A 21,892-nucleotide genomic window follows, 5' to 3' on the forward strand; every position below is an offset into this window, starting at 1 on the left:
TACTTCACAAACTCCTCTTGCCTTGAGGAGAGGAGTCCCCCTTGCTATTCCAAGCCACAATATAAACTGGAACATTATAACATCTGCTTTTTGCACACATGGCGTATTAACTTACTGCAAGGTAGGCTCTTCCGAATCCGGGGTCTAGTTCCATACTGTGCCTCTCTCCCTTTGAATTCAGAGTTCTCTTTTAAGTTAAAGGAGGAATCCCCTTCGGCAACAGTAATATAAACAATTCGCTGCCTTGGTCCTGAAGGGCCTAAAAATGTCACTGACTTTGCTTTGACTAGAACACGGTGCTTACTCACACACAGGGTGCCAGGCGTCTTTCAAGTTGTTGGTATTCAACAAAACAACAGAAAAAAAAGAATAAATAACTATTTATTTGACATCCTGCAGGTTATAAACTACCAGAAAGGAGGAAGTGGTATATGCATAGAGCATATTAGGTATCAAACATATAATTACCTAGATTATATAAAGGGTGTATTGTACTTGTTTTATTATATTATACGATGTCATGAACAATGCTGAATTCACTCTGTATTCACCAAGAATTTGTTAGGCAAATTACAGAGGCCACATGTGACATAGGTATTATTTAATCCTACTTTATAGGTGAGGAAACTGAGGCTCTGTGAAATTAAATGCATTGTCCAATGTCACACAGCCCATATGTGACAGAGCTAAGAAAGAAGGATCCTTTGAATGCTCTTCCTCCAGCTGCTAAGACGACCTGTCCAGTGGTCCAGTTATTTCCCACTCCCATATAGTTGTGTGGAATCTTTGCTTCTTCCAGCACTTTCCACATAAGCGATTCTCACGCACCTTCTGTTTAGCAAACACCTGTTGGCTGCTTCAGAAAGCACGTTTTGAGTGCTTTTTATGCACCAGGCCCATACCAGCCCTGCGGGGTTCACAAAGGTGGACAAGACAAGAACCCTACTCACAAGCTGCTTCCTGAAAGAAAATTCTTTAGGGGATCCAAGACTAAGAAAATGTAAAGTTGAAAATCAACTTTATGAAACAGAAAACCCCAAGGCAAAGGCAATTTCCAGTTTAAGGTCCTCCTGAATAAAAAGTGTGCACCCCTGTACCACCCACCTCCATACACTACTAAGATGACCTTTGCGGGGGGCGGTAAGGCAGGAAGTGCTAGATTTTGAAAATATACAGTCAAAAGACAACCAGACCTTGAAGAAATTTCCATACCTTAGAAAAGGATCCTTGTTTCTAGAAGTGATAGGGAATCCCAAGCTAACAAGAATCCCAAGAGAACCACGTCTCCCAATAGGCAGCTGTCATAAGCCTTGCCATATACACTGAACGTGGGCTGGCTGGAACACTGACCCCCTTTGCTGTCTCAAGGTTTTCGTTCACACTTAAGTGTCTGTTCTCCTCCCCCAGCAACATAATACATATACCAATATACCATCTTCTATAGAAATGGCTGTGAAAATAAGATAAAATCTACACGTATTTATTTTACAGTCACGTTTACTGGAAAGTACATCTTCAACATTATTAGGTAAACTCATGTTATGTTTCTGGCTGATTATAATATGAACCTGACTCCTGACTGTGTACTGGGCAGCGGGCAACTTTAAAACACAGGCTTTTTAGGAGAAAAATAATAAATGCTTTGTACAGGTATTCCTTGAGGTAAGTGGGTTGTGTCAGGGGTAGTAACAATGATTAAAGGACCCTGTAATGAATTTAGCATATTAAAAGGCCATTCAGAGACCTCAGACACTAATCTGGTGCATTCATGTGTTTCATTTCTAGGAACATTTTATTTGTATCTCCAGGGAAAAAGCATAAAAAACATTTGTACTGAAAGTGACTTGATATTACAAATGTTGTTTAGAAAACCTAGTTGGGGGAAAAAAAGAGAAATTCTGGTTGGGGATAATGCTTGGGGCATAAAAAGCTTCTCTGTTAATTTCAGGAAATCACTGCAACTAGGTTCTTTGCTCTTTATTTTGTATATCATTCATATAATTAATAATTAATTTTTAGTAAACTCACATAAAGCTATAAATATGATGAACTGATTACAGAAAGGAGCAGTTGGTTCCTGAAATCAACAATGCTCAGAATTGTTTTTGACATCTTTTGCAAATAATTGCACTTCTTCCGTATCCTACATTTTACAATACTCAAATCTTTATATTGGTTTTCTGCACATTCCAGACGCTTAGAGACTATGTTGCTTCACTGCTTTATTTCCAGAATTTAGCTCCTTATGAAGCGGAGATACACATTTATGGGAAAATCAATTATTCTGATAGCACGGGGACCTGTGCTGAGTTATCTCTGGATAAATAACTTGCTCACCACTCACTCTGGCTCTCAGCTGCTCTGCCAACCTTCCTTCATTTCAGTTGGCTGTTGAGTCTAAGTGCGAAGGACCAGCATATGCTGCCTGTCCACATAGCTCGCATCCTATCCAGGGCCCTGATCCCCACACGCCTAACCACTTAACACATGGGAAGCAAAGGAAGTCATGGGTTTTATAGTTTACTAACATACTTGCATATAACCAAAGCATTACAACTCATGTCACAAGAAATCTTCATACCAGAGAAACCCTAGATGGTGTTATTCAAAGTAAAGCAAATCCCAAGACCAGAGATGTTGGCATGGATGTGGAGAAAAGGGAACACCTCTGCACTGCTAGTGGGAATGCAAATTAAAATGTTTGGAGAACACTTAGAGATCTAAAAATAGATCTGCCATTCAATCCTATAATTCCTCTACTAGGTATATACCCAGAAAACCAAAAATCACAACATAACAAAGATATTTGTACCAGAATGTTTATTGCAGCCCAATTCATAATTGCCAAGTCATGGAAAAAGCCCATGTGCCTATCGATCCATGAACGGATTAATAAATTGTGGTATATGTACACCATGGAATATATGCAGCCTTAAAGAAAGATGGAGACTTTACCTCTTTCATGTTTACATGGATGAAGCTGGAACATATTCTTCTTAGTAAAGTATCTCAAGAATGGAAGAAAAAGTATCCAATGTACCCAGCTCTACTATGAAACAAATTTATGGCTTTCACATGAAGGCTATAACCCAGTTATAACCTAAGCATAGGGAGAAGGGGAAGAGGGAGGGGAGAGAGGGGGGAGGATGGGCGGACGAAGGGTAATTGGTGGGACTACATCTGCGGTGAATCTTACAAGGGTACATGTGAAACTTAGTGAATGTAGAATATAAATGTCTTAACACAATAACTAAGAAAATGCCAGGAATGCTATGTTAACCAGTGTGATGAAAATGTGTCAAACGCTCTATAAAACCAGTGTATGGTGCCCCATGATTGCATTAATGTACACAGCTATGATTTAACAATAAAAAAAAAAAGTAAAGCAAATCAACATATGAAATTTGCTAGGACCAGATTTACTAGGTGTACATTTCATGATGGTCTAAATTCATACAATTAAAAACAGTAGTGTTTACTCAGGAGGCTGAGGCAGGAGAATCATTTGAGCCCAGGAGTTCAAGACCAGCTTGGCAACATAGTGAGTGAGATTTTTGTCTCTAAAAACAGAACAAAATAAAAAACCAAAACAAAATAAAACCCAAAACAGAGGCATTGGCTGTCATTGATCCTGTTGATCCCAGCTTCTGTGGTCTAATTCATGAACAGAACAAACAGTTGGGCTGGAGTATGGAATATGGAGGTTTGGGGGCTGGTAGTTTTGTGGGATGAAGATACTGATTAAGAAGAAAATTAAATTTTAGTATTTTCCACTGATCTACTTAAAGCGAATCTTTGTTTTTTTTTATTGTTGGAGATTCATTGAGGGTACAATAAGCCAGTTACACTGATTGCAATTGTTAGGTAAAAGTCCCTCTTTCTTTGTTTTTTAAATGTGAAAAACGAGACTAGAATTACTGTCCTCTTTCTGATTCTAGTTCAATGGCTGGAAAAGAATTCCATACCATCACCAAGGAGAAACGGGTATTTTATTATTTGAATTTCCAGGATTAAGAGATACTGTAACCAAAATATCAGTCAGTTTTTTTTTTTTTTTTTGTAGAGACAGAGTCTCACCCCATGGCCCTTGGTAGAGTGCCGTGGCCTCACACGGCTCACAGCAACCTCCAACTCCTGGGCTTAAGCGATTCTCTTGCCTCAGCCTCCCGAGCAGCTGGGACTACAGGCGCCCACCACAACGCCCGGCTATATTTTTTGGTTGCAGTTTGGCTGGGGCCGGGTTTGAACCCGCCACCCTCAGTATATGGGGCCGGCGCCTTACCGACTGAGCCACAGGCGCCGCCCTAAAAATATCAGTCAGTTTTAATAGCAATAATGGGTCTAAAATTGTCTATAAAGAAGCTAAGTATAAATAAGTGCAATGCAAAGTTTAAAATGACCACCTTGAATATAAAATCAGACATTTTAAGGTGATTTGAAGAAGGCAAAGAACAAATACAAACCATGGAAGCCACACAACAGACTCCATGCCTCTCTGCTCAAATATCAGATCATAAAAATCACAGATTTTAGGGGAGGGGGGAGGCTGGGTAGAGGGAGGGTAATTGGTGGGATTACACCTACGGTGCATCTTACAAGGCTACCCGTGAAACTTAGTAAATGTAGAATAGAAATGTTTTAACACAATAACTAAGAAAAAGCCAGAAAGGCTGTGTTAACCAGTGTGATGAAAATATTTCAAATTGTATATAAAACCAGTGTATGGTACCCGCTGATTGCACTAATGTACACAGCTATGATTTATTTTATTTTATTTTTTTTGAAGGTTTATAGAACATTTTATTTCTTCTTTAGGTTGCAGCTTTATCCTTCCCAACCCATCACCACTAAGATTGTTTCCTAAGATGCACTTCTCAATCTCTGCACTCAGCTTTTGAGGTGTTTTGTTTGGTAGTTGTTATTTAGATGAAGAGCTGATTTTTGTCTTAAAGCCTGTTAACTTTTTGGGTGGAAGAAGCACAATGAGCTGAAAGTGCTGCAAACAAACGGTTGTATCCTTGAGGTTCATACTTATGTTTCCCTAACCGATTTGGGTTTTTTCCCCTTATGTTTAAGATTTAACATGAGTTGTGTTTCCAGCAGTTCCAATTTAATTTTGTCTTATTTCCAGTATTGGATGGAAAGGTGGTTCCTTTTCAGCCCTCCTGCTGAGACTCCTAGAAGCGCTGGAGCCAGGCTGGCGGTGATCAGGTCCTAGTAGATATAGCAGGCCGTGAAGAGTGACTGAGTGGACGCGGCCCCGGAAGAGCCAGTGTGAACATACTGTCCTTTGGCTGCCTGGCAGTTAGCCAGGGCCTGCTTCATAAAAGCCTCCTGGGTCGCCTTCTTGTTTGCAGCCTTGCACCCCAGGCTGCCAGTGCTCTGGCCTGCAGGGCCCTTCCATAAGAGAAACTTAGTTTCCAGGGCTTTGCCAGGGGGCAAAGGTTGATAGCATTGAGGTTGAGAGTAGCATCTTCTTCACTCTATGCCACCAGACAAAAAGCAGATGCCAGGAACAGCTGCAGGAACAGTGCGGTGGAGAGCTGTGACGGTGGCCTTAGCCACTTGCTCTGGAGTATACTTCTTGGTGCAGGCATGTCCAGCAGTCACCATGTTGGGCTTTAGCAAGGTGCCCTCCAGGTAAACATGATGGTCATTCAGGGCCTTACAGACAGCAGCCAGGACTTTCTCAGTAACATACTGGCAGTGTTCCAGGTCATGGTCTCCATCCGGAATCACCTCTGGTTCAACAATGGGTACTAGCTCATTCTGCTGACAGATGCTGGTATAGTGGGCCAGGGCGTGGGCATTTTCCTGGATGGTGAGGCTGGAGGGACACTGGTCAGCAATCCTCAGCACAGCACGCCACTTCCCAAAGTCGACACCTTCTTTCTTGTACTGAGCACAGAGCTCTGAGAGGCCATGGAGCCCTTGAATAGTGCTTTCTTTGTTTGTTCCTGCAAGGAGAGCAGCTCCTTGGTCTAACTTGATGCCCACCACGATCCCCTTCTCCTTGAGGATGTTCCTGAACAGCTTTCCCTGGCTATCCTTCTGGTAGAGAGTCTCCTGGAAGAGGATCATGCCCCCAATGCTCTGGTTGATGGAATTGTCCACGGTGAAGAGTATGTCTCGGAACTGCCGGCGGTTCTCCTCCGTATTTTCCACCTTGATCCTCTGCAGGCGGTTTCCCATGGTGCCTACAGATTCATCTGCAGCCAGGATTCCCTTTCCATTGGCCACAGTGCGCTGGGCAATCTCAGAGAGCTCCTTCTTCTAAGCTGTGGTGAGAGCTGGGAATTGGTGGGCCATGGTGGCAAGTTTGGGAGAGAAGAGTCTTCTTAGATATCAGAAGCTGTGGCTGAGGCAGCTGCTACCAAATAGCCACAGCTATGATTTAATTAAAAAAAAATCACAGATTCTATTTTCTATTGCAACCACTTGACTGATATGTCCAATAATCACTATTATCATTTTTTCCTTTAAATAGGTGCTCAAATTTGTGTCAAAAACATTTACGAAGGTGTCCTTTTGTTGTGTCTTGAAGTCAGAGTTTTTTTGAGAGTAATGGATTGTGGGTGTTGAAAGGCAAATTATATTCAGCACACAAATGATAAGTTTTTCAGAAACAGATTTGTTGTATAATGTTTGAGATACCTGGACATTAAGATTTGTTGTATAATGTTTGAGATACCTGTAAATAAATATATTCTAAAGGTTCTCAAATGTGCTCTCCAAATGAGGAGAGATCATTACTTGGAGCTAATAATGTTACCACAGAAACTTTCAGAAGGAGGCATCAAAGGTTTCGCCAGACATAGCCCTGCTCATCCTTCTGTCCTGGAGCACTGTCACCAGTGAATTCAGGGGCTGGTAACTGACATCTCAGATACTTGCCAAAGAATGACAGACCTTGTGATTATTCTGCTTTTCCCTAAGAAGCATGGAGCATAAGCCTGCTGGGGAAGTCTGACTGTGCATTTTGTCTCGGGCTATTTAGCACAGGTCACCCCAAAATACCTTATATCACTTTTACCACAGAGTCCTTACCACCTAGTGTACCACAGTAACCACCAACATGCCTGAGAATCACTAGATAAACTCTTTTCAGTGACTTAGGGCCATCTGGTTTCCTGAAGTTTGGGAACAATTATAATATCAGACATTCTACAAAGGATTTGCTATAATGATAATCTAGATTCTCCACGATCTATACAAATACACTGATACGCCAATCCACTGTAATTCCCAAAGAAATTTGCAGTTGCTCAAATTCACTCACTGGAAACCTTGAATCAATAGTCTCAGTCTAATTCCAATGTGCACAATGATTGTTTACCCACTCTTTTGTCTTAAACAACTAAAGATAGGTTAGAACCAAAATAATTTGAAAATGGATATATTCCACCATTCAATGAGTTTGACGAATGACAGTCTACATCTCAATGACTACTAGGCTTATTAAAATTTTATTTAGCCTACACTATTTATAGTGGCTTCAACCATATATAACAATAATACCTCCAGCCACAACTGTCACCTCCTACTCAGTTTTTCTCAGCCTTCTAAGTCAAAGGCATCCAAATTGCCAGCAACAGTGGTAGGAAGGGGCCAAGATACTGATTTAGTTCCAAGTCTGATTTTTTACTTGGCTGTTTGCCTGCTTTTCTTAAGAGCTGGGCACATGAACCAACACTTATTTTCATTAATAGAACGGTATTTATCTTAGCCATCTAGAATCTCAGACTGCGGTATGATCAACTTCACAATTAAGAAAATTTTCACCTATACCTACCGTATAAACATCATATAAGCTTAAGAAATACTTTAACCAAAATATCAATTAACACTTTTAATGAAGTCCTAATAATTTAAGAAGGATGAATCTCCATTACGACTATACCTTAGACATAACTTAGTGTCTAAGTAACACCAACCTGGTCCATGAATTACAGGAGATTGAAAAAGTGAGGAAGTACAGGTCACACAGTATCACCTGGGAAGCTACAGGGCACAAGTTTGGGATTAACAGCTTTGCACCACTTCTGTCTTCTCATTTTAGCTCCCTTTTCATTTTAGTGAAAGAGGTGCTGATGGCTGCAGGGACAGTGAGGGCCATAATTCACGGCCAGTGTCCCCATAAATCCTGCTCTGAATGTATTTTTACGTGAACCCTGGGTAGCTAAAACAACTCTGAATATGCTTATACCTGTGATTCATGGGTGTATAATGATTACTGACAAATCTTGAAGACCGAGAATGACTCTGAATTTGTGTAGGCTCTTGTAAATTCTGTATGGTTGACTATTGGGGATAGATTTCTTTTTGCCTCCTATGAGATTTGTTCATTCTAGCCTTGACCTTTTCCAACAAGCCAGATTTTTTTATTGTCTTGCTTGGGGGCTGCTCCTTCCTGATAGGGTGACCTACTTTAATTTCTACTTAAATGCTTCACAGGCTGAAAAGTGACTTCCCCTAAAGGACTGAGCCCCTAAAGACTCAAAATTGGCCTCTGAGCCCTAATGGAAGACTTTTATCCCAAAGCAAATAAAAATATATCAAAGGTTTTATAAACACAACCTTATGTCTTTACATTTTCCGTGTGCTCCTTTGACTCTCATTACAGGTAATTGCTCTTGCTTGAGACGTTCTGCATTCCTCTCTACCAAACTGTGATCCCTCTCCTAGACCTTTCCTGCCACCATAGGAACCTTTCATGAGAATATAGCCAATATTATTTTGCCTTTTCCTATCCAGGACACAGACACAATCCACCAGGCAGGTCTAATACACACCAACACAGGTCTCCACAGTTATCAACATCCTGAATTCTACTTGAGCGAGTTGAGACAAAGACAGGGTAATGGTGACTTGAATTATTATGAATATTCTGGAACAGCGGTTCTCAACCTTCCTAATTGCCACATTGTTACAAATAGAACAAAGGGGTCACGACTCATAGGTTGAGAACTGCTATTTAGAACACAGTGAGTCCGGCTCTTCCCTATAATCTCAGAAAGGTATAAGTAATATATCACAGGTAATGAGCAAAGAAAACCATTCCATAGCTTTTTAAAAGGCAAATTTCCCTCACATTGGAGCCCTTAACACACTGAACTATGTTATTACAATTAAAATTTTCAATAATTTGACATCATACAAACCTATCATATTGAACAGTACAAAGATCTTTGTCCCAAATAGCTGTATAAGATCTGCTGTGAATTTTGCAGGCTAAAATCTTGTAGCTTACTGGAACACACAAGAGAATGGTGACTGTAGGATGTTATCCAGAAAGCGTTTGAAAGAAACATTACCAATGGCCCCTTATAATATATTAGGAAGTTTGAATAGATTACTCAAGAGTATATATAAGCTTAAACACTTAGCTGCACAGAGATAAGTATCTAGCAGAGGGAATATTTGAATGTTGGAGATTGTGGGCTGAAATGTTAGGACCCTTACTACTATCTCTGCATAAATCAGTTGACAACAGAATCGTTTACACAGTGGGCAGCAACTGATTCTTTCACATCTCTGTCTAGTTCTCAAGAAAAAAAGAAATAAGGGTATCATCCTAGTCTTAGGTTAGGCACCAGAAAAAGGTTTCTAAGATATATGGACAGATTCCTGGCCTGATTAAGAGGTAAGGGAGATGGAGAGTAGTTCCAGAGTCAGAGAACCTTATAGGAATTCACACAGAGAAGGAGGGAAGAGGAAACATCGGGCAGATGAACCCCTTCTGACAACAGGTTACCTGACCACAGAGCACGTTCTGTAACTCTCATTAGGAAGAGACGTGCTTCAGTTGGTGAAAAATCCTCACAAGGCCATATCCTGCCAGAGGCCACCACCCATGGCTCTACAGAGTGACCTCTCTTAATTCCCTCTTGTAGGTGTCCTCAACCTGGGAGCATGATTCAGTCAGAGACACTAAGATCTGAGACAGTGATAGAGAAAATGGGACAATTATGGTCTTGTTCCCTCAGTTCCTTCAGTGACGCAAAGGAGCCTGTGTGGCCAGAGTTGAACTAATTCCACATCCAGCTTTGAAATGAGAATATCTCAAAAATTTCAAGAGGTTGCAGGTGTAACATAAAAGGGTACATGAGCTTTGGGCTCAACTAGACCTGAGCTCAAATTCTGATTTTGCAACTTCACCATTTTCTCATGTGAAAAGATAAAGAATAATATCTACATTATTTATTCTACTCATCTAAACTGAGTTGTTTAGATGATAAGAATTAATGCATGTAAGGTAATGGTAGGTAGCCAGTATACTCGTGTAATAAATAGTACCCAAATGACGACAATTTGACCTGGGGCATTGATTTAGGAAATAAGTCTGCTCATAAGGGTGGGTTTTCCCTACTCATAAGTAGAGATGCACTCTTAAAATAGCAGGATAATTTATTACGAGCGGTTAAACTCCATTTGTTATGTATGAGACTAAAGGTACAAGAAGAAATAGTTGTGATAAGATTCATCATAGTCATAAGCATTTCTTTTAAAACTTTAAAAACCACAATAGATACAGCCTGTTTTAAGGAAGAGAAATACTATTCATTTACCTTGATAAGTTACAGAAGTTATCAGAAAGAGAAAATTCATTAAGGAAATACACAGGGTAGGATACCTGGGCAGAATATTAATGTCAACAAGAAATGAAAAGAATAAAGACTAGACTGTTTATTGCAGCTCAATTTACAATCGCCAAGATGTGGAAACAGCCTAAATGCCCACCAACCCAGGAATGGATTAACAAGCTGTGGTATATGTATACCATGGAATACTATTCAGCCATTAAAAAAAATGGAGACTTTACATCCTTCGTATTAACCTGGATGGAAGTGGAAGACATTATTCCTAGTACAGCATCACAAGAATGGAGAAGCATGAATCCTATGTACTCAATTTTGATATGAGGACAATTAATGACAATTAAGGTTATGGGGGGGAGCAGAAAGAGGGACGGAGGGAGGGGGGTGGGACCTTGGTGTGTGTCGCACTTTATGGGGGCAAGACATGATTGCAAGAGGGACTTTACCTAACAATTGCAATCAGTGTAACCTGGCTTATTGTACCCTCAATGAATCCCCAAAAATAAAAAAAAAATAAAATAAAAAAAAAGAATAAAGACATAAAAATGAGAGAATTATTTTCATAAGCACAGCCATTTAGAAATAAAAACTATTCTAGGATATACACACATACCATATACATGTACACAACATGCCTTAGGCTGCTTGGGCAGCCACGCCAAAACAGCATAGACTGGGTACTTTCAATAACAGAGATTTATTTTCTCACATGACTGAAGGCCTGGAAGTCCAAAATCGGGATGGCTGTGGGGCTCCGTTCCTGGTGAGGGCTCTCTTCCTGGACTGTGGATAGCGACCTCTTTGCTGTGTTATTACATGGCCTTTCCTTGATGCATGTATGTGGGGAGAGGGGGAAGAGGGAGGAAGAAAGAGTTTTCTCTTTTTCTCTTCTCATAAGGCTACTAATCAAATGGGATTAGGACTCTACCTTTAAGATCTCATTTAACATTAATTACCTCCCAAAACTTTTACCTCCAAATACAGTCACATGAGGAATTTGGGCTTCAATGTATGAGTTGGAGGTTGGAGAGGCACATTTCTGTCCATAGCACACATACATAGAATGTGTATTTAACTATGCTCCAAATGACACAAGTATTGCTAATAACAGTGACAGCATTGATCGAGGTGGTCTCTGGTTTGATCCCGAGAGAAGGACTTTACATGAACCAGCCCGATTCAGCCCTTATTTCCTCTCTCTGATACATGTATATTTTATCATTTCTGTTCAAGATGATTAAAGAGTGAGGTCACACAGTTAGTAGGGGCAAGAATTGGAATTCAGGCTGCTATGCAGTATATGTTTCTACTCATGGTGATATTGTAATGGTTTTATCCTGATTCTGTGTTGTTCCCACTGCCCCTTCTCCGAAGGTAACTGGATGCAGATGAAAGTGGGTATGGGGCCGAGAGGAGACTGCTGCTAAGCTTCCTCCAGCTTGCTCTGTGCTCCAAACACCAGCTGGGTGGTGGGAGTGCAGGAGGCGATGAGGACAGGAGGGAACTGACACCTGCCCAGGCCTCTTTTTGTCAGCATGCTTCACCTGTGTGGCCGTGTCCTCCACGTACACAGCGCTGGCCCACACGTTCACCAGGGCAGGGATAGGAGAGCATTGTCGGGGGTGGCAAGGAAGGAGACTGGGAAACACCAGAAGTGGAAGCCTTTCACTCACTTGACAATTTTGCCTGAGTCCAGTTCTGTTTACCTTGAAATAATAACACCCGCACTTTGAGGCGGGTGAGCGACTTCAAGGCTGCCAGCTGCCTTGTGTGGCAAGCAGAGGGCAGTGTCCCAGAAACTGTCTCTGGCTCTCTTGAGGCCTTGCAGCAGGTCAGCGCCTCCCTCCCATCCTGTGTGCGTTGTGTGCTGTCATTTATTTGCTTATTTGGGGCAATTGAGCAACTCAATGTTTTTAATTTGAATGCCTAGAAATGGGAGCCATGAATGTTTGATTTTAGGATCCTCAATTAATTTTCCTTTCTGCAAAGCACTGTTTAGATCTTAGATACATTCAGTTCTGGGGGTTGTCACTTGGCCAAAACAACTTAGAGAGGGATCAAAAGGGACCTGAAAAACAGAATAAGTAGATGGTTGAAACGTAAGACTGAGGGTAGGCTAAGTGGGCTGGATTCTTGCACCTGGAGGGGCCTGTGCAGCAATGTGAACACACGCGGGGTTTGTGTGTGGCAGCTGGCAACTGCCTTTCTGTTCCAGGCAGGGCAAATGCAGTGTGCAGAAGCCGAGGGGGAGAGGCTTCAGGAAAATGATGGGGTGGACTGTCAGCGGCAAACACGGGCTGCTGAGGAAAGCTGTGTTGTCTTCTGACCTGACAATCTCAAAGGCCAGATGTACATGGCTATATTGCTGGCAAGAAAGGGTTAAGAAGGACCCTACCTAAACTTGATGTTGGGGTGGGAGTGTGACAGACAGCCACAGACAGATACTGAAGGATAACTCATTTTCTGATGCTATGTTGTGTTCTAAGACTGTCACGAAAAAGCCACAAGGAGTTTCTGGCCAGCAAAACTTGGAACTTGAAGTCAAATATATACAAGGTTGGACAATTAAGTTCTCAAACTCATCCTAGAAAAAGTCCTGTACATCTCACTTGCTGCATGTCACTATGGTCACCTTGGAGGTACAACCCTTAGGAAATTATGACCAATTCTAGCACCTACTCTACTCTTCAAAGCACTTTTTCTAGGATGAGTTTGTAACCTCAATTATCAGACCTCCGGCCATTATAGCTCTGATGGCCATTCCAGAAAAAAGAGTTCCAAAATTGCTCTGAAGGGTGGACTAGGTGCTGAGATGGGTGCATAGCTTCCCCAGGGAAGTCTCTTGAAGGTGACCACAGTGCTATTAGCAATGAGGTATGTAGCACTCTTTCTAGGATGTGTTCTCCAATTGAATCATCCGACCTCGTATGTACATCATGACACCAAGCAGACCTTTTAGACAAACACAGGGCAAGGTGAAAGTGAATGGGGGGTGGCTGCCGAGAGAGGCTCTCACCTGCTTCGGTGAGATATTTATAATGCTATTATAAAAGGAAAGAAATTAACCTGCAGTGGGGAAAAAAAGGCTAAAGCAATCTCCTCCAGTGATTGGCCATATACATCTCCATATCCCCCCAGGCATTCATTTAGCCAGCAACTTGGAAACTACTAGATCTGACCCGAATCCAGGAGGGCTGGGTATGAAGATTCTCAGTCAGTCCAAGAGGCATTGGAGGGTCTTAAGCACCAAGCAAGCTCATAAAGCCTGGTGTTTGTACAGACGGCCCTTTCTTACAGGAATTTTCACAGGCATTCCCGGGCTCATTCTCACACCTTCCTAGAGGTGTTTTCTGCCTCCCCATTTCAGAGGCAAGGGTAGTGAGCCACTCAATATCTCTTGCACTGGCTCAGAGAGTGAACCAGTTTCCCCGACCACGTGTTATGTGTGCGTGTGAAGCTGAAAAATGTGTAACCTGTGGGCAGTGATCAGGGATGGTTCAGATCTCTTAATTATCCAACTATTTAAGAACCAGGTCTCTATCCAACCCCAGCCTGTCACAGCATCAACTGCTCTTGCCAAAATGACAGCTTTAAGCAGCATTTATACTGTTGGTGAACACAGCGTGTGGTAAAATGATTTAGCATCATGAATAAACACATATGCTTGCTTGGGTCCAAATTTTAAAAGCAACAAACCCATTTTCTGGCCCATGATTTAATGGACTAGAAACAAACTAAGAGGCACCTAATTTAGTACGCATGAACAAACAACTTCCTTTGTGGCTACTGAACTTTTTGTTACCAAGTGCCGCGCCCAGCACTGCTGATTACAGGTTGCTCATGCCTATATTGAACATGTGTGTGCACACACACAGCCCCTCAACACACCCCGCTATTCTCTCCTGCCTTGAGACATAACTGGGCACAGAACTGGTTGATAATGGAGACTTAATGCCATAAGGGAAAGAAGAAAGCCTGATGTGGGGTAAAAAAAACCCACATTAAACAAGCGTTTAATAAAAAAGACGCTACTCTATGGCACCAACAAAAAGAAGGGCTGATGGAGAATCCTCTTCCAAAAATGCAGCTTCTGTACCTGGTTTCTTTAGCTTGGACGTGGCGTCCCCTATACTCACACTTCCCCCAGTGGACAGGCTTGTAGTTTTACTTTCAGGCTTGTTCCCATTTTATGTTTACATTTTATTTTCTCATTCCTTTCCCCGAATCCCCCTGCTTCTGGTTTCCAGCTCAGTGTTTACAGAGACCTTTACTAGAGAAAGGGAGGGTGAATAGACCCCAATTTTTTTTACCTTCTCTTGTAATGTCCGTTCTTTTTTTCCCCCTCTTCCCAGAGAATAGACAAGTTTACCCAGAAAATAAAAAGCTAATACAACCTTTCGCTCATCAACAAAAGTATGTCTTGTTGTAGCCAGGAATAAGTTAATAAAACAGGGAAAAGGCTTAGTGGCTTAAAAATAGGCTCCTTGGGGTTATGAAGGAACAATGTTGTTTTTTCTTCCCAGCGTGCAAGGATTTAATTAAGTGATAACAGTCACCTTGGGGTGGCTGCACAAGGCAATAATATCTAGGTGAAGAAAAATGCTGAAGAGAGTTGAGTACAGTCAATTTATCTTCAGAGAAGGCAATAAATGAACAAAGCATAGGTATTGGGCTGATTGTTTTGCAATGTTTCCATTACTGATAAGCATCAAAAAAAAAAAAAAAAGGACAGAGATTTGGTATTTTCAGTTTCTGAAATGTATTAAAGACAGAGAAAGGAAATGAAAAAATTGCTGTGAGGTCACATCCTCACATTCTAATTACAAACAGTTGGGTAATTATTCAAGCTAAACATAGAACAAGAAAATGTTCATGTTGACACAAAGGATGAGGCCACAGCGGAGTCGTGTGTTTGTAAGCAAACATACAGACCTTGGAATTTTTTCCTCTGCTGCATGAAAGGGAAGCAACTCTAAAGAGGTGAGGGCAGAGAGGCTGCACTCATGGTCAGCCTCAGAAACAGCAGACCTCTCTTCAAAGGTCAAATTTGGAGAATTTTCTGAGAAGTTTAGGAGCATCAGCTTCAAAGTGTTACTAGCAAACATGAAGAATCACCCAAACAATGACAACCCCCAAATAGTGACCTCATCAGCCCTGCGGAATATTAAAAACCGTGTGAATGAATACTTGGTTGATAACGCCAACACGTTACTTGCACATCTTTCTGATTATAGAATGTGAGGGTCTGGAACGTTGGTTAAAAACAAACGAACAAAACCAAAAACAAATAGTCTTTTTCTTTTTCTAAAACTAAGAATAACAGCGACACAAAGCTTCCTTCTACACTGCTCCAGTCTTTCAACAGCGGATCTCAAAGCACCCTGTGAAATTAATTAATTCTAACACTGCCTCTGCTTGATATAAGGGAAACGAGGCACTCAGGTTAAATGTAACTTGTCTAAGACCACTCAACCTGTTCACCTTCCATTCTGATCCCTAATTCCCTCACTTCTTGTCTACTTAATTGCCTTCTTGGAGACCGCATCACCTCCCTCTTAAGAGTTTAAGTTCACACTGCTCTAATTTCAGTGGTGATGGAAAAAAATCCTGTCCTCAACCTCTGCTCCCCAGGCCACCCCCCAACTAGGGCTCTTCCTTCAGTGAAAAGTGACAGCGGCAGGGGTGGGACCTCTGTTCCAGCTGGGTCAGCCCATACACACAGCTGTGTTGAGACAGGGAAAGGTTTCTTCCCTACACAATCTCCCTCCCTCATCTCTCTCTCTAAGAGCAAATGTCTTCCACAGATTCTGCTCCCAACCCACACAGGATACACAAAGGCTAAGAGTCAGCTAGGTGATGCTTGAGAGGTTGACTGCACCAGGAAAACAATGAACAACTCAAGATCAAGTAAAATGAAGATAAAAATCCCAAATGCTTTGCCACAGAAACTGTATCATCTTTTGTGAATCTATGGCAGGTTTGTAAATGGCAGAATGTTGCGGGCAAGCCTCAGTGAGATTTTTAAGAACTAAATACAGGGCAGTGCTCACAGGAGTAAGGTGCCAGCCCCACATGCTGGAGGTGGCGGGTTCAAACCCAGCCCTGGCCAAAAACTGCAAAAAAAAAAAAAAAAAAGAACTAAATACAACATCTTCCAATTACCCTGGGTGACAGTGTTAAGCTGTCTTAAGATGGAATTACCAGGGCACAGTCTCGCAGCTGGTGTTTCTCCACTTTCTAAAAGAAAAGGAAAAACTTCATTTTAAACAAATCCTCAGGTGAGTAAACAATCAAAGCTAGTATTCAGGAGAAATGGGATTCTACCCTCCTAAGTTTTGCTTTCTTTTCCAAATACTTGTTAGTGTTTTATAATAATAACAATAAAAGATTCAGATAGGTCCTATGTCAAGGTTTAGGTGACAGGTCCTGTTGTGACAGCAGGTTTTAGTATTAGACAACTTAGGGTTTCCCGTTGACAGCTGTCCAAGACTGACTACTATAAGACACAAACTGGTTAAGGAAATACTCTCTCTTCCATTCCAAAGAGATCTGGAAAGTGCTGACTGCAGGGATGTTGAAGCTTTGTTATGTATGCTGGGCCAACAGCACCAATGTGCAGAGAGAAGCAGGCCTGACTCTAGCCACATACTTCTAAGCAAAGTGAGCATCTCAAGAGTCTTTTAGGTTTACATTATTATTTTCCTTGGCACTAATGTGGGTGGCCGTTAACCACCATGTCCTATCAGACCTAGGAATCCTTAAAGGAGGGCTGTATAGGGTAATGACAACCAGTTATCTATGCCACTACCTCCAGACATGACAATGAGTTTCTTTTTTCATTGTCTAAAATAACACAAAAGAGAATTTATTTTTTATTTATTAATTGACGTCCAAATGTAAAGTATTCTGCACAGGTTTATGGCCCATGCCACCATAGTCTGATGACAGGTCATACAACGGGGAAGCCTAAGGCTTGTTACTAATTAAACCTGGGATGACCTCCTGGCTGGGGAGAGGTGACCACCAGCTCAAGATGCCAGCTGCTAGCTCAGACCCTCACCACCAGTAGTGTTCTGAGGGACATAGGGCCCTTGTGCCCCTTGTTTTTCCATTTCACTGTAGCGGCTGCCCTCTCAAAAGAACATGGGCAGCCACAGGCCACCACTCTGCCTGTCCAATGTCACGTGGGTTCCTACTCTGCTGGCAGCAGTGGCTTCATGGTGGAGTTCTGGGGGGTGGTTATCATCAAGAGGTTAGTGAACTAATTAATTAATGCGTCTGACAGAGAAATGTAATGCCTGCAAGATGTGATCAGATGTGTGTGATCTTTTACGCTTATTTTTCTCAACTACATTGCTCATTTAGTGTCATTATCATTGCCCATGATGGCGCTCCCAATGTGAGACTTTAAAATAAGGTTGACGATCTCATTGGCATATAGATTTAATATTCAGACAGGCTTTGGTTTGAACATAAAGAAACTGCAATTCTGATTAATGTCCATTAATCTATGAACCAGCCATATTCTCAAACAACCGGCCAATTAAAAGTTTATGTCTGTGTTGAAACCTCTATTTACCACATTACTATTAACAAAAATACACCCTAGGAGATTCTTCCTGTTTGAGATGTCATAGTGAAACACTGGTTTGTTTAATTTTAATCCTCAAAAGTGAATTAGTTAGCACATTCTAATGTGCTCTAAATTAAGGCAGCTGCCATCAGTTAAATACACAACGATTAAGCATAGAACAGAAGTATTAAAGTAGGCAAAATCTACTCATTTATAGATCTTAAGCAAGTGGGAGACATTAATGTTCATTTATTTTAGCCACAGAAGATTAAATTTTCCTTCCAGGGGTAGAGATACATTGTCTATGTGGAGGGGGGAGATAAGCACCTTCATATTTACTCACTATTCCCGTCAGTTATATTAATTTCCAATTCATGCTCATTATGGCCATGTGAAATAGTTCTAAGGGTTTCATTGTTTTTCATAATATAGTCGTACCACTGATGTATGAAAATATCTCAGGAAAAAAAATAGGCCGGTAATTGGATAGACAGTCGGGAAAACATACACCAATTTCTTTTTCAAATAGACAGGTAACTGAATTTTCTAGACACTGTGTGAGCAACACATATCCAATATCTTAGTCAAACCTTTGGGTCTATCTTTTAGTTAGAATTCTAACCCATTATATCATTTTATTGGCAAAGATAGAAAAACCTGGCCGTATCTTTTATTTATCATAAAATGTTATCTTTTACCATATCTGAAAGAAGGATTTTTAAAGTGTAACAGCAGAAACCCTCAAAGCATAAAAGAGAACATAAAATCTAACAATGAAAACTAGTTGGACATCTCCAAACCTTGCATCATAGTCTCAGTTCTATCCGTGGCTGCTGCAGCCTCCACTCTCCGTCAGGGCTGATGGGAGCTGCATGGCTAACCCCATGCGTTAGTTTTAGTTCTGACTCTAGCGTTACCATGTAAATAATGCTAATAATTCTCTACCTCTGCATTTATTGGGAAAAACACTATCTAGCACTCTACACACTCCTAAATTATGACTCTATTCTACTGTTTTAGGATTATTTCACTATGACATATAAAAATAAAGATCTTTATAAATAACATTTAATACTAAAATAACCATTATTTTAAATAACATTTAAATAAATAATTGCATTTTTGTTGAACCTATCCTTGATGAGTTTTAAAAAGTTCCAAACAGGAGGGCGGCGCCTGTGGCTCAAAGGGGTAGGGCACCGGTCCCATATGCCAGAGGTGGTGGGTTCAAACCCAGCCCTGGCCAAAAAAAAAAAAAAAAACCACACACACACACACAAAAAAAGTTCCAAACAGGAGCTCTACTGCGATGTCAAAGGAGACGTAGTGTTCTATCCACTTTACATCTTTGTGAACCGAATCTCTCCGTCTTTATATATCTTAAGGTTAAATGATGGCTGTGAACTAGGACTAGAGAGCTGAAGGTGGACACTCTGCTCACCTCAGGTCTAATTACAGACTGTTATTAGCACTAGGAGGGGTTAGCTCAGCTGCTTAGAGAACTTGCACATCGAGGCCACGGTCAGGAGCCTAAGGCCTCACTCCAGCGGTTGTACTTTGTTCAATGTCCAAACCAGTGCTCCTGACCCTGACCGGCGGCCTGTAAAAGGAGAGCACTCTCAGTTGGGGGTTAGAGCAGAGAGTGCGGTTGATCGGTCCAAACCTATCGCTACTGATAGAAAAACAATCCCAAACTGTACTTTCTAAACAAGCAGATTTTTATGAATAAGAGATGGACTTATTACTTATAAAACTAATAAGTATAAAAGGGTAAAGGGGGTCCAAGGACCTTTCAATAATGGCAAGTGTGTTTTAAAAAATGTAAGGGTAATTCATCTTCCTTATAGAAAATTCAGAAAATGCAATTAAGTGAAAATTGGAAAAACAAATACCCTGTAATCCAGAGATAATGTCTGTTAATGTTCTGGTGGACATGTTCATTAATTGGTCAACTCACTTAGTTTTTAATTAAGCAACTACTGTGTGCTGGGTACTGAGCTAGGAGCTAGATGTAAAGATGTTGAGCTAGACACATACAGCTGTGTTCTTACAACAGTCACGCATGATTTAAAAAGATCCCCTCCAGGTGACTCTCCTCTACAGGCTGTTAGGGAAGTTATTCAACCAAGAGGTTTGCCAGATCTGCCTCAGCTCTGTGCCTCTTCTAACAGCACTCGTACTCAAGCATCCATTGTATTGCTTCTTATAACACTAAACTTCATACTAGTTTTTAGCCAAATCAATTTTGAGCCTATCTAAAAACTCGTGTCCCTAAGGACGCTGCTCTAGAAGGATAGTGAAAAGAAAAATTTCAAAATTCCTGTAACACTCTAGCCAGATTTCTTTTAGTAAACGTCTAAGTGCTAATTTTTATGACTGTATATATATTTCCTGTCTTACACATAGAAGCTGAGTAAACATGACACTTGTTTTGCTTGTTATATCACAAAGGCTCAAACAACATCTCTCTAGAAAAGAGAGAATATGGGGACGATATTTTGCTCTGACTTTTAGTGCTTTTCAAATTCTCTGATGAAACCCTTAAAGTAATAACAGCAAGTTTCTATTGCTTCTTGCTAATATTTTCATCTTAATGATGAGCATTATGTCCTAGGTCTTTAAAATAGACACCAAGGCATGTGCTGGAGCTTGGGCAGCACCCACAGCAGTGATTCTACCACCCTGGTGTGCCCAGAGCAGTCACCACTTAGAGTGTACTACAGAGTTTACATTTGGGCACCTCCAAAGACTCATCAGAGTGCGCTCCACAGGGTCGTGGTGGAAATGGTAGACACCTTTCATATATTTATTTCCAGAACCACCTGGAGGTTGTATGAAGAAGGGACTGACAGAGGACTCCAACCACACATACACTCTATATAGGAGGCAGAAGATACGTTCTCATTACCTACCACTGTGGACTTCTCACCTGGAAAGGACAGATGAGAAGCCATTTCCATGGCCTGGAAATATTCTTCCACTCAAAACTGCACACACATTTCTACAGTACCTAGCTCCTAGCAATTGTGTTGTCAAAGGGATTTGGCCACAAAAGCCTGGCTCCTAATATAAAGAAATATATTATTTATCATTTTCATGATGAGATCTGGGAGAATATACAAATCAGGTGCGTTGTGGAGTTAATGTTAACTGCTTCTCCAGCTACTGCTCTGCCTGACGCTTTGAGCACGGCCTGGTTCACCCAGAGATACTGATACAAGCAACATTTTCTGTTGCTCTGTGAAACAGTAAGTACCTCGCACAGCAGAAATTTGCAAGTGTGCTTATTAATTTGGTTATACCGGCCAATCATAGTCAGCAGGCAAGCCATAAATTCTCCCTGTAGATTTTATATCAGATTATGACACTGAATAAAATAAACTAAACAGATATTATTGTCATGGTGTGTAGCTAACTGAATAAAATGATTTGGTAATATTTTTAAGGTAAAGAGTATTATATTTAAAAGCTTAATGCATATTACTACATGGGGCAGAATATCATAGAAACACTTGTCCACATAGATATTTAAATATTTGTTATGTATAGTTCATATGTACATGATATATGTCTAAGAATATATGATCAGTATCGTAAGTGTATATATATTCTGTAACTTGCTTTTCTCAATCTAACAATGTCTTAGATATCTTTTATACCATCACCCACACATGTATCACATTTTTCTAAACACTATTGTATTCCACAACAGATTGAAAGT

The 21,892-nt window shown here is 40.9% G+C and overlaps 1 protein-coding gene and 1 pseudogene across 9 annotated transcripts in view; both read right to left on the reverse strand.

Annotated features, from left to right (window-relative positions):
- Window positions 1–21,892, reverse strand: part of NPAS3 (neuronal PAS domain protein 3) — a 907,184-nt gene that overhangs the window by 273,151 nt on the left and 612,141 nt on the right. The window lies entirely within an intron of this gene.
- Window positions 5,265–6,359, reverse strand: LOC128588272 (fructose-bisphosphate aldolase B-like; annotated as a pseudogene).

The sequence above is a fragment of the Nycticebus coucang genome, chromosome 6, assembly GCF_027406575.1.
Source record: "Nycticebus coucang isolate mNycCou1 chromosome 6, mNycCou1.pri, whole genome shotgun sequence".
NCBI lineage: Eukaryota > Metazoa > Chordata > Mammalia > Primates > Lorisidae > Nycticebus > Nycticebus coucang.